General features: G+C 45.4%; 1 pseudogene; it reads right to left on the bottom strand.

The window, feature by feature from the left end:
* Positions 1 to 7,714: 7,714 nt before the first annotated feature.
* LOC124597030 lies at positions 7,715 to 7,831 on the bottom strand (annotated as a pseudogene).
* Between the last annotated feature and the right edge of the window lie 5,335 nt (positions 7,832 to 13,166).

Genomic DNA, 13,166 nt, shown 5'->3' with positions numbered 1-13,166 from the left:
CATAGCAGTCCCGCGGTTCCGGACTGAGCGCCTAGAAGGACCTATAACCTCAGCAGTTTGGTCCCTTAGGAATTCACACACATTTGAACATCTTGACTTTTATCACCTCTCTGTGAATGTCATGAAAATACCATGAAGGCAAGACTAGAGAGATTAGAGCTCACGCGGAGGCTTACGAACAATGGTTCTTCCCGCAGACCAGTCGCGACTCGGACAGCAAAGGGGGAATTGCCATTGCTGCACAGAGCAGCCGGCCGCGGTTCTAGGCGCCTCAGTTCGGAACCACACTGCTGCGGTCGCAGATTCGAATCCTGTCTCGGGCATGAATGTGTGTGATGTCCTTAGGTTAGTTATGTTTAAGTAATTCTAAGTCTAGGGGACTGACGACCTCAGACGTTGAGTCTCTTAATGCTTCGAGCCGTTTGCACAAAGCAGTTCCCGCCACACAACACGAGGTTGCTTGCGGAGTATAGACGCAGCTGGTTGAGCGTTTTCCTGTATTGCCCCCTGTCCGCTGCGCCTAGTGCTCGGTGTGTGGCGGGGAAGCAGGACGCCCACACGGCTGGGCGGCGGTGCAGCGGCGGCTCCGCTATCGACCGTTGCGAGTCGCGCCAGCATCTCTGCTGCTCGGCTGAACCGCGTGCCGCTACCGCTGCCGGAAGCAGCCCAGTCACCACCGGGAGGGGGGTAGCGCACGCGCGCTGCTCCGGTCTGCGCACGCGCTGCCAGGCGCTCTGCGCCGTACGACAGTGCACTGTTTGACTGTTACCACACGGATTCAACGCAGCTGTTAAAACGACAATTACCGAGTGTTTAAGTTTCACCAACAAAAAAAGGAAATTTCGACAGTTATTACTTTTTTAAATAATAGGCAGAAGTTTTTATCACGTTGCTAATTTTCTTGTTATTAAAATATCAATAATTATAACAAGTCGGTACGATGCGTGCCTTGTCTTTGTAACACGCAACCTCAGAGGTCTGTCTCGGAACACACTACGTTCATATGGCTCCGTGAGGTTAGAGTGTAATTATGCGTCCCAACAACGTATTCGTTCCTTCTTATCGTTCCATGGTAACCATTCCACAGCGTTGCTGTGAAGCGTCAGCACGTACGAAAATGACTTTGTCTTGGAGAACAAGTGACTCATTCATTGTTTTTCGCTTTATGTTATTTTTCCAACGCAGAGGTCGTGCCACGTTTGTATCTCTAAGAGGTGGGGTACGTTCTTGTCTGCAGTCCTGTACCGGCGCGCTATACGTGTGTGGTATACTATAGGAAAGTGAAGGACGCAAGTTTTACCTTCAGTATTGCGCCTAGTTTCATGTGGATGGGGGCAGTGACTAAAAGATAGAAATCTAGCTATTTGTGGTGATATTTTTGTCTGAGAGACTGAAGAGAATGATATTTGTTGTACAGCATTGTGTTCGGAAACGACTGCGAGTTTAACGCGCTGCTTCCCGAGCGGGAAGGCGTGCCGTCCCAGGCACCATTCCGCCCGGCGGATTAGTGTCGTCGAGGTCCGGTGTGCGGTCAGCCTGTGGATGGTGTTTAAGGCGTTTTTTCCATCTTCCTCGCGCGAATGCGGGTTGGTTCCCTTTACTCTGCCTCAGTTACACTGTGTCGTCGTCGATTGCTCCACAGACACCGTTTCCACATATGCTCACACCATAATTACTCTACCACGCAAACATTTGGGTTCAAATGGTTCAAATGGCTCTGAGCGCTATGGGACCTAACATCTGAGGTCATCAGTCCCCTAGAACCTGTGACCGTAGCGGTCGCGCGGTTCCAAATTGAAGCACCTACAACCGCTCTGCCACATCAGCCGGCCAAACATTTGGGGTCACACTCGTCTGCCATGAGACATTCCCGGGGGGGGGGGGGGGGGGGGGGGGGCACTGGGGGCCGAACCGCACAATAACCCTGGGCTCGGTGTGGAGCGGCGGTGGGGTGGGTGGACTGCTGTGGCCTGTTGTGGGGTTATGAACTACTGAGGGCTACGGTGGGACGAAGCCTCTCCGTCGTTTCTAGGTCCCCGGTTTAATATATACATACAACCTCAGGAAACGTGTTGAAACAACACTTCTGCTTCTTCTTCTTCCTTCGAGTTTTCTACGCTATGCACCGTCTCCCGCACCCAAGTTTCCATCTCCTTCCAGTGTGCCAGTCCTCTTCTTGCATGGCCCCGTCCTGCATCGCATGCCTTCCTCCATCGTTCCAATGTAATCGAGGTCTTCCTGTTTTTCTGACTGATGCATGTCTCTAGTGCCATATTTTAGAGGGCCATGGTTCCTCTGGCATTCTTCTAAGATGTCCATATCAAGTTAACCGTTTGTTTTTAGTTGCGTCTACAATGTATTTTGTAACTCCCATCTGTTCTCGTAGCTCTTCATTTCTTATTTTGTGTCCCCTTGTCATTACCCAACTTAGTCTCCAAAATTCCATTTCCATTGCCTTTAATTTCTTCCCATTGACCTTGGAGACTTCAAAAAATGGTTCAAATGGCTCTGAGCACTATGGGACTCAACTGCTGAGGTCATTAGTCCCCTAGAACTTAGAACTAGTTAAACCTAACTAACCTAAGGACATCACAAACATCCATGCCCGAGGCAGGATTCGAACCTGCGACCGTAGCGGTCTTGCGGTTCCAGACTGCAGCGCCTTTAACCGCACGGCCACTTCAGCCGGCCTTGGAGACTTCCCCGCCAATACTTGAAACAATAAATTTATCTATTCACAATATTATCGTCGTTCTCGGGTAAGAAACAAACATGCAGAAAAGGATCTTTTTTAAAATTCGAACTCACATTTCTTCAAGAAAGCATGACTGTGATGTTTATAAGATGAAATAAATGACAATTCAAAATGATTTCCTTAATCACGTAAGGCGAAAAGGTCAAAAGAATATACGCATGGTTAAGATCAGTGTGTGTAACGCTCTACACTGACTTGATAAGAGGCATGGGTGAAGTGTGGCATTCATTCTGCAAACATTTCTAAAGCATGTGTTGCCACTTTGAAGTTTGTGTTTTCTCATACCTTCCCCTTCCTGTGGTCCGTCACCATTCCACCATTTGAAACAGTGTTAAAGTTAACTAAGGCAACGGCAAGCGTTATTACAATCTGTTTATTTTATAGTGTTTTACTTGTGTTTTTGCTTAAATAAATTGTGTTTATAGTTAAATAGTATCCATCAACGCAGCCACCCCTTCCGAAATCGATCTTAGTACATCCAGCCTGTCGTTACCAAAGCACAGTATTCTTGCAGGCCCAAATTCTGAATATTAATTAGATTCTAAGGAATTATGTTTTAATTTAACTAACTGCTTTGATTCAGTATGATTACGCTTTTGAGTAAATTAATATCAGTGTTCATTTGATGAGAGTACTGACATCTTAATGATTACTGTGCAAGAAGTTAATAATTCTTTAATTAATTGTAATTAATTTATTTCCAACTTCGTTGCGTGGCGACCCTAAATAATTTACTATAAAAGAAAATATTAGAGCGCTTATTTGCATTAGCATTCGGCAGTCCAGTAACTATAAAAAGCACCGCATCCCGATTCTGTAGAGCCCATTTACCGTTATGTAGGAGTTTAGTGGAGATGGCTGGAGGAACAATTTAAGGAATGCGAGATGAATGAGCTGTTGCTTATGTCTTTCGGGCAAAGAGCGCAAGACCGTGACGAGACAGATTAACAGCGACAGCTGAGGTACAGATCGCTGTAAACAAATGACGTACGTTTTCTCCGCATGAAACCAGTGAACGGAGCTGAAGAACAGGCACATTTGATATTGAGATTAGTAGAATTACTATTTCATATTCTGCTTCCAATACCATGGTTTTTTTTTCTATTGCCCACATGTTTACGAGACGAATGTATTGCGTCTGGAACGCACAGCTGAGAAAGAGCGGTCATGGATGCTCAAATCCGTGCAAAGTTTCCATGCATTTACACGGAATTTTCCAAAAGTGTTGTAAGAAGCTTACTCTGGCAGACAGCACACTTGAAAACAGTTCATCCGATTTCATTAAATTATATCTTGTAAGTTTGCCTTGGCGGCAGTCGTAAGTTGCCAGTTGACTTATGGGTGGAGGTTACACTAAACAACCGAACTAGGTTAATAATTGGCTCCTTTTACCGACCTCCCGACTCAGCAGCATTAGTGGCAGAACAACTGAGAGAAAATTTGGAATACATTTCACATAAATTTTCTCAGCATGTTATAGTCTTAGGTGGAGATTTCAATTTACCAGATATAGACTGGGACACTCAGATGTTTAGGACGGGTGGTAGGGACAGAGCGTCGAGTGACATTATACTGAGTGCACTATCCGAAAATTACCTCGAGCAATTAAACAGAGAACCGACTCGTGGAGATAACATATTGGACCTACTGATAACAAACAGACCCGAACTTTTCGAATCTGTATGTACAGAACAGGGAATCAGTGATCATAAGGCCGTTGCAGCATCCCTGAATATGGAAGTTAATAGGAATATAAAAAAAGGGAGGAAGGTTTATCTGTTTAGCAAGAGTAATAGAAGACAGATTTCAGACTACCTAACAGATCAAAACGAAAATTTCTGTTCCGACACTGACAATGTTGAGTGTTTATGGAAAAAGTTCAAGGCAATCGTAAAATGCGTTTTAGACAGGTACGTGCCGAGTAAAACTGTGAGGGACGGGAAAAACCCACCGTGGTACAACAACAAAGTTAGGAAACTACTGCGAAAGCAAAGAGAGCTCCACTCCAAGTTTAAACGCAACCAAAACCTCTCAGACAAACTGAAGCTAAGCGATGTCAAAGTTAGCGTAAGGAGGGCTATGCGTGAAGCGTTCATTGAATTCGAAAGTAAAATTCTATGTACCGACTTGACAGAAAATCCTAGGAAGTTCTGGTCTTACGTTAAATCAGTAAGTGGCTCGAAACAGCATATCCAGACACTACGGGATGATGATGGCATTGAAACAGAGGATGACACGCGTAAAGCTGAAATACTAAACACCTTTTTCCAAAGCTGTTTCACAGAGGAAGACCGCACTGCAGTTCCTTCTCTAAATCCTCGCACAAACGAAAAAATGGCTGACATCGAAATAAGTGTCCAAGGAATAGAAAAGCAACTGGAATCACTCAACAGAGGAAAGTACACTGGACCTGACGGGATACCAATTCGATTCTACACAGAGTACGCGAAAGAACTTGCCCCCCTTCTAACAGCCGTGTACCGCAAGTCTCTAGAGGAACGGAGGGTTCCAAATGATTGGAAAAGAGCACAGATAGTCCCAGTCTTCAAGAAGGGTCGTCGAGCAGATGCGCAAAACTATAGACCTATATCTCTTACGTCGATCTCTTGTAGAATTTTAGAACATGTTTTTTGCTCGCGTATCATGTCATTTCTGGAAACCCAGAATCTACTATGTAGGAATCAACATGGATTCCGGAAACAGCGATCGTGTGAGACCCAACTCGCCTTATTTGTTCATGAGACCCAGAAAATATTAGATACAGGCTCCCAGGTAGATGCTATTTTTCTTGACTTCCGGAAGGCGTTCGATACAGTTCCGCACTGTCGCCTGATAAACAAAGTAAGAGCCTACGGAATATCAGACCAGCTGTGTGGCTGGATTGAAGAGTTTTTAGCAAACAGAACACAGCATGTTGTTATCAATGGACGGACGTCTACAGACGTTAAAGTAACCTCTGGCGTGACACAGGGGAGTGTTATGGGACCATTGCTTTTCACAATATATGTAAATGACTTAGTAGATAGTGTCGGAAGTTCCATGCGGCTTTTCGCGGATGATGCTGTAGTATACACAGAAGTTGCTGCATTAGAAAATTGTAGCGAAATACAGGAAGATCTGCAGCGGATAGGCACTTGGTGCAGGGAGTGGCAACTGACCCTTAACATAGACAAATGTAATGCATTGCGAATACATAGAAAGAAGGATCCTTTATTGTATGATTATATGATAGCGGAACAAACACTGGTAGCAGTTACTTCTGTAAAATATCTGGGAGTATGCGTACGGAACGATTTGAAGTGGAATGATCATATAAAACTAATTGTTGGTAAGGCGGGTACCAGGTTGAGATTCATTGGGAGAGTGCTTAGAAAATGTAGTCCATCAACAAAGGAGGTGGCTTACAAAACTCTCGTTCGACCTATACTTGAGTATTGCTCATCAGTGTGGGATCCGTACCAGGTGGGGTTGACGGAGGAGATAGAGAAGATCCAAAGAAGAGCGGCGCGTTTCGTCACAGGGTTATTTGGTAACCGTGATAGCGTTACGGAGATGTTTAATAAACTCAAGTGGCAGACTCTGCAAGAGAGGCGCTCTGCATCGCGGTGTAGCTTGCTCGCCAGGTTTCGAGAGGGTGCGTTTCTGGATGAGGTATCGAATATATTGCTTCCCCCTACTTATACTTCCCGAGGAGATCACGAATGTAAAATTAGAGAGATCAGAGCGCGCACGGAGGCTTTCAGACAGTCGTTCTTCCCGCGAACCATACGCGACTGGAACAGGAAAGGGAGGTAATGACAGTGGCACGTAAAGTGCCCTCCGCCACACACCGTTGGGTGGCTTGCGGAGTATCAATGTAGATGTAGATGTAGACTTAGTAGCCATCAGGGTTTCCCCTGGTGCCCCAAGTTCGTTCCCTCTTTCAGTATCCAGTGCGCATCGATTCAAGATGGCGATACCACAGCAACAAAAGGCGTTTTCCGATTTCCGTTTCAACAGCTGTAGCTCAGTTGCAACAGCCTACACTGAGGTGACCGGAAGTCATCGGATAACGATATGCACGTATACAGATGGCGGTAGTACCATGTACACGAGATGTAAAAGGGCAGTGCATTGCCAGAGCTGTCTTTTGTACACAGGTCATTCGTGTGAAAAGGATTCCGATGTGATTATGGACGCACGAGCGGCATTAACAGACTTTGAACGCGGAATGGTGGTTGGAGCTAGACGCATGGGACAATTCATTTCAGAAATCGTGCGTGACTTCAATATTCTGATATTCATAGTGTCAAGAGTGCGCCTAGAATACCACAGTTCAGGCCTCACCTCTCAGCATGGGCAACGCAGTGGCCGACGGCCTTCACTTAACGACCGAGAGCAGCGGCGTTTGCGTCGAGTCGTAGAGTTGTCGGTGCTAACAGACAAACAACGCTGCGTGAAATAGCTGCAGAAATTAGTATGGGACGTACGACGGACGTATCCGTTAGGATAGTGGCGTTAATGGGCTATGGAGCAGACAACCGTCGTAAGTGCCTTTGCTAACAGCATAACATCCCGTGCGGCGCCTCTGCTGGGCTCGTGACTATTTCTATTGGACCCTAGACGACTGGAAAAACCTGGTCTGGTCAGAGGAGTCCCGATTTGACTTGATGAGAGCTGATGGTAGGATTCGAATGTGGCGCAGACTACACGAAGCCATGGAGCCAAGTTGTCATCAAGGCACTGTGCAAGTTGGTGGCGGATCCATAATGGTGTTTAGCTCTCCGTCTTCAGGCCACTAGGGCCCATCGGGGCCATCCGACCGCCGTGTCATTCTCAGCTGAGGATGCGGATAGGAGGGGCGTGTGGTCAGCACACCGCTCTCCCGGTCGTTATGATGGTTCTCTGTGACCGGAGCCGCTACTATTCGGTCGAGTACCTCCTCAGTTGGCATCACGACGCTGAGTGCACCCCGAAAAATGGCAACAGCGCATGGCGGCTGGATGGTCACCCATCCAAGTGCCGGCCACACCCGACAGCGCTTAACTTCGGTGATCTGACGGGAACCGGTGTATCCACTGCGGCAAGGCCGTTGCCCCATAATGGTGTGGGCTGGGTTCTGGTCCAGCTGAACCGATTTTCGGCTACTTGGAGACCATTTGCAGCTATTCGTAGATTTAATGTTCCCAAAGAACGATGGATTTTTTTGTATGACAATGCGCCATGTCACCGGCCCACAGTTGTTCGTGATTGGTTTGGAGAACATTCTGGACAATTCGAGCGAATGATTTGGCCACCCAGATCGCCCGATATGAATCCCACCGAACACCCACGTGACATAATCAAGAGGCCAGTTAGTGCACGAAATCCTGCACCGATAACACGTGCACACGTGCACAATTACGCTTGGCTGTAGAGGCAACATGGCTGAATATTTCTGCAGGGGGCTTCCACCGACTTGTAGACTCCATGCCACATCCAGCTGCTGCACTACGCCAGGCAAAAGGAGGCCCTACGCGATATTAGGAGGTGTCCTGTGATTTTTGTCACCTCAGAGTGTTACAGTGTCTGCAAGTTTGCCATCCTCTGTCCTGGTTCCACGACACTGTCGGCCCTCACGCTACGACTGGTTCCACCTGGCTGGGAGACTGCCTCATCAGACGACCCGTTAGCTGGCGGAGGGTGCTTTACGAGCCGGCCAGCAAGCAGGCGGTGTGGCGCGGCCGTCGGATTTATCGGCAAGGCCCGCCACGCTGAGAACAAAGGCCGCCGCCGCCGCGCCCGCCTCCTCTTTAAATTACTCCCGTCTCAGGTCCGACTCCGGACGCCGCTGCAGCATCTCGCAGCCGGGCTGACCAGAACGCTGTCAGCGGGTATTTCCAGCAGAGTCAGAAGTTTTATGTGAAACTCCTAGCCAATGCTATAAGCAATAACCAGAAATTGTCTTTATTTCTCTCGCTGTCTTGCCATTTTATTTATTTTCGTTACATATCGACAGTGTTAAGTGGGGAATAAAAAACACACACACGGTGGTCCATTGATCGTGGCCGGGCCAAATATCTCACGAAATAAGCGTCAAACGAAAAAACCACAAAGACGAAACTTATCTAGTTTGAAGGGGAAAACCAGATGGCACTATGATTGGCCCGCTAGTTGGCGCTGCCATAGGTCAAACGGATATCAACTGCGTTTTTTAAAATAGGAACCCCCATTTGTTATTACATATTCGTGTAGTACGTAAAGAAATATGAAAGTTTTAGTTGGACCACATTTTTCGCTTTGTGATAGATGGATGGCACTGTAATAGTCACAAACATTGGCTCACAATTTTAGACGAACAGTTGGTAACAGTTAGGTTTTTTAAATTAAAATGCAGAACGTAGGTACGTTTGAACATTTTATATCGGTTGTTCCAATGTGATACATGTACCTTTGTGAACTTATCATTTCAGAGAACGCATGCTGTTACAGCGTGATTACCTGTAAATACCACATTAATGCAATAAATACTCAAAATGTTGTCCGTCAACCTCAATGCATTTGGCAATACGTGTAACGACATTCCTCTCAACAGCAAGTAGTTCGCCTTCTGTAATGTTCGGACACGCATTGACAATGCGCTGACGCATATTGTCAGGCGTTGTCGGTGGATCACGATAGCAAATATCCTTCAACTTTCCCCACAGAAAGAAATCCGGGGACGTCGGATCCGGTGAACGAGCGGCCATGGTATGGTGTGCTTCGACGACCAATCCACCTCTCATGAAATATGCTATTCAATACCGCTTCAACCGCACGCGAATTATGTGCCGGACATCCATCATGTTGCAAGTACATCGCCACTCTATCATGCAGTGAAATATCTTGTAGTAGCGTCGGTAGAACATTACGTAGGAAATCAGCATACATTGTACCATTTAGATTGCCATCGATAAAATGGGGGCCAATTATACTTCCTCCCATAATGCCGCACCATACACTAACCCGCCAAGGTCGCTGATGTTCCACTTGTCGCAGCCATCGTGGATTTTCCGTTGCCCAATAATGCATATTATGCCGGTTTACGTTACCGCTGTTGGTGAATGACGCTTCGTCCCTAAATACAACGCGTGCAAAAAATCTGTCATTGTCCCGTAATTCCTCTTGTGCCCTGTGGCAGAACTGTACACGACGTTCAAAGTCGTCGCCATGCGATTCGGTGCAATCGATGTTGATGTAGCATTCTCAACACAGACGTTTCTGAGATTCCCGAATCTCGCGCAATTTGCCTGCTACTGATGTGCGGATTAGCCGCAACAGCAGCTAAAACACTTATTTGGGCGTCATCATTTGTTGCCGGTCGTGGTTGACGTTTCACATGTGGGTGAACACTTCCTGTTTCCTTAAATAACGTAACTATCCGGCGAAGTGTCCGGACACTTGGATGATGTCCAGGATACCGAGCAGCACACATAGCATACGCCCGTTGGGCATTTTGATCACAGTAGCCATACATCAACACGATATCGACCTTTTCGCAATTGGTAAACGGTCCATTTTAACACGGGTAATGTATCACGAAGCAAATACCGTCCGTACTGGCGGAATGTTACGTGATACCACGTATTTATACGTTTGTGACTATTACAGCGGCATCTATCACAAAGCAAAAAAAGTGGTCCAACTAAAACATTCATATTTCTTTACGTACTGCACGAATATGTAATAAAAAATGGGGGTTCCTGTTTTTAGAAACGCAGTGATACCCGTTTGGCCTATGGCAGCGCCATCTAGCGGGCGAACCCTAGCGCCATCTGGTTTCCCCCTTCAAACTAGACGAGTTTCGTTCTTTGTGGTTTTTTCGTTTGACGCATATTTCGTGAGATATTTAGCCCGTTCACAATCAATGGACCACCCTGTATATATTCGTAAGACAACGAAAGAAAAAAATGCATGATATGAGGTTGGTTGGTTGATTAGGGGGAGGGGACCAAAGAGCGAGGTCATTGGTCCCACCGGATTAGGGAAGGATGGGGAAGGAAGTTGGCCGTTTCCGTTCAAAGGAACCATCCCGGCATTTGCCTGGAGCGATTTAGGGATATAACGGAAGACCTAAAGCAGGACGGCCGGGCGGGGGTTTGAACCATCGTCCTCGCGAATGCGAGTCCAGTGTGCCAACCACTGTGCCACTTCTCTCGGCCCAAGAGATGAGAAAGGAGATACAATACTCACTATTAAAATTTCAACACAAGGAACGACAGTAAATAATGAAATTTTACAGTTACTGTGCGGATCTACCGCAGTAGGAAAAATACAAGATTAAGCGTAGTTTGACATGCTGCGGTGCAGTACACCCCAAGCTCACTCTTCGTTAAGTTTAAATGGGTAAATCTGAGAAACTCTGGTCTATGGTTACATCAGTTGTGAGTTCGATGGTACCACTACGTCTAAAGCTAGTGGCGTCTCACTGGGAGCGTGAATTTCTACGCCACATTCACTGAGGTTGGCTACCCCAGCGCGTCAAGCATGCTCGAGTGTGTGAAATTTAAGAGCATTTTATTTCAGGTATATTTTGGGATCAGAGAGAAAAATAAATTAAGTAGACTATGTTTTATCATGCCTAATTTTTTTGTACGATATATAATATTTTATTCAAATAATTAGATGGTGTGTGATCTGCAAACCCGACGCATATGCTAGAAGTTACTTGAAGTGGACGACAATTGTCTTCTGGGACGAGAGTATACGTTAAGATACGTACATTTAATTGAAATTCTTTCATGTCGGTGTTACGAGCGTGTTTCTTCTATTTTCTAATCAAAATCGTATCAGTGTTCTGTATAAACAATAAAAGTTTTGCTTATTTTGATAATATCAGAATTTTCACTTTCGCGCTACATTCCTCCCTTTTTTTCCAGAATAAATATCTTGTTCAGATACTTTAGTAATGCTACTATTCTTTTCTTGTAGTACTATGTCTTGAGCAAACTCAGTTAAATTTTTAACCGTTAATGTGAAAACATAAAAAAGTTATAATTTTTTTAAAAACAAGTAACATTTTTTCAATTTTTACTATATTCGAGTTTTTTATTTTTATGTTTTGTCATATGACTCTCATAAATTCAAAAAAGTGTGCGTTTATAAAGAAACTTTCAAGTAAAAATATTCAATAGGTTCTTTACCCGCGTCGAATCGGATTGAGTTTGGATGACAGATATGGTTACGTCTTCAACTGAATGCCAGATTTCATCGATTGTGGCTTCAGGTGAATGGTGGCGTGTCAAAACACTGGGAAATCAACGACCAGATGGTTGCAGTATTTGTTGATGTTTTCCTATAGGTGACATGTTAATCCAATAGAAACATTAAAGTACTTTTATCTACGATGCTCCATCAGCAGGTGCTCAGCTAAGAGTTACTACTTTTGACATCCCTGGAAAACATTGTAAAAAATGAATGTGTGAAACACACACGCAGTACCTTCCAAGAAGAAACGAAATACTGCTGATATTTCGATATCATTGGTTTGCCCCCGAAAGGTATGGATAATAATTTAAAAAAAAAGCTTAAAGTGTAGTGACTATACTATGTTGTGGGTTTGTTGTTTATGTTTTAAAACAGTTAAGACAACAGTCTACCCAACATGTGTCTGCGTAAAATCTACAGTATCTTTTTGGTACGTACTTAGGTACTTATTTCATTGCGTGTCAGTAAATAGGAACATTTAAGAGAGTGCCGCGAAATTTTACGCAGCCTTGTAATGCATGCATTCACACTGGAAGGCGTTCCTCTGAATAGTTGCAATACAGAAGTCAAAGTGATACCATACAAAGCAAATGAGAGCTTCGGGGCAAATGCACGATTCCTGCTTTGGCACTGTTCACAAAGTGTAAGTTGAAGTGATTTCTCGGTGCTTGTACGGTGTAGTGTTGGGTTTGTGTCGTAATGGATGAAGAGAAACTGTGGGTATGAAACACCCGTGCCGGCACAAAGCCTGCTCCTCGCAAATAGCACTAGTGGCTTCACTGTACCATCCGACGGACGGATCACCATCATACCCTCAGCGCATGGGATAGTGCGGCGTGGTTTGGAATTTAACCAGGACTTGTTGGTTACAGAGATACAGCTGTTAAAATGTGACCCAAGCAGATACTCGCAGAAGGTGTCAAGCAAAGCCAAATGATTAATTACAAAGTTAGTTTTTGTAAATTCCACCTTCGACGTCAATGTACTTTTGAATTATCTTGGCAACGCCACCTGCAGCGCTTTTGAGGTCGTATTGGCGATCTTTTATGGGGGCAGTGCTACTCACAGTCCAAGCTGTCTAGAGATGCAAATTCCGGGAACCTTAGAGGTCGCATTATCGCCCGAGCAATGTTATGTTTACATAACTGTCATGTGCAGGGGCTGCGTCATATGAGAAGAACATAATCGTCCTTGTAATCAAGGAACC

This window comes from Schistocerca americana, chromosome 2 (genome assembly GCF_021461395.2).
Source record: "Schistocerca americana isolate TAMUIC-IGC-003095 chromosome 2, iqSchAmer2.1, whole genome shotgun sequence".
In the NCBI taxonomy this organism is placed as follows: domain Eukaryota; kingdom Metazoa; phylum Arthropoda; class Insecta; order Orthoptera; family Acrididae; genus Schistocerca; species Schistocerca americana.
Note: the sequence above shows the minus strand (reverse complement) of the source record. Positions and strands in the feature narration are given on the sequence as shown.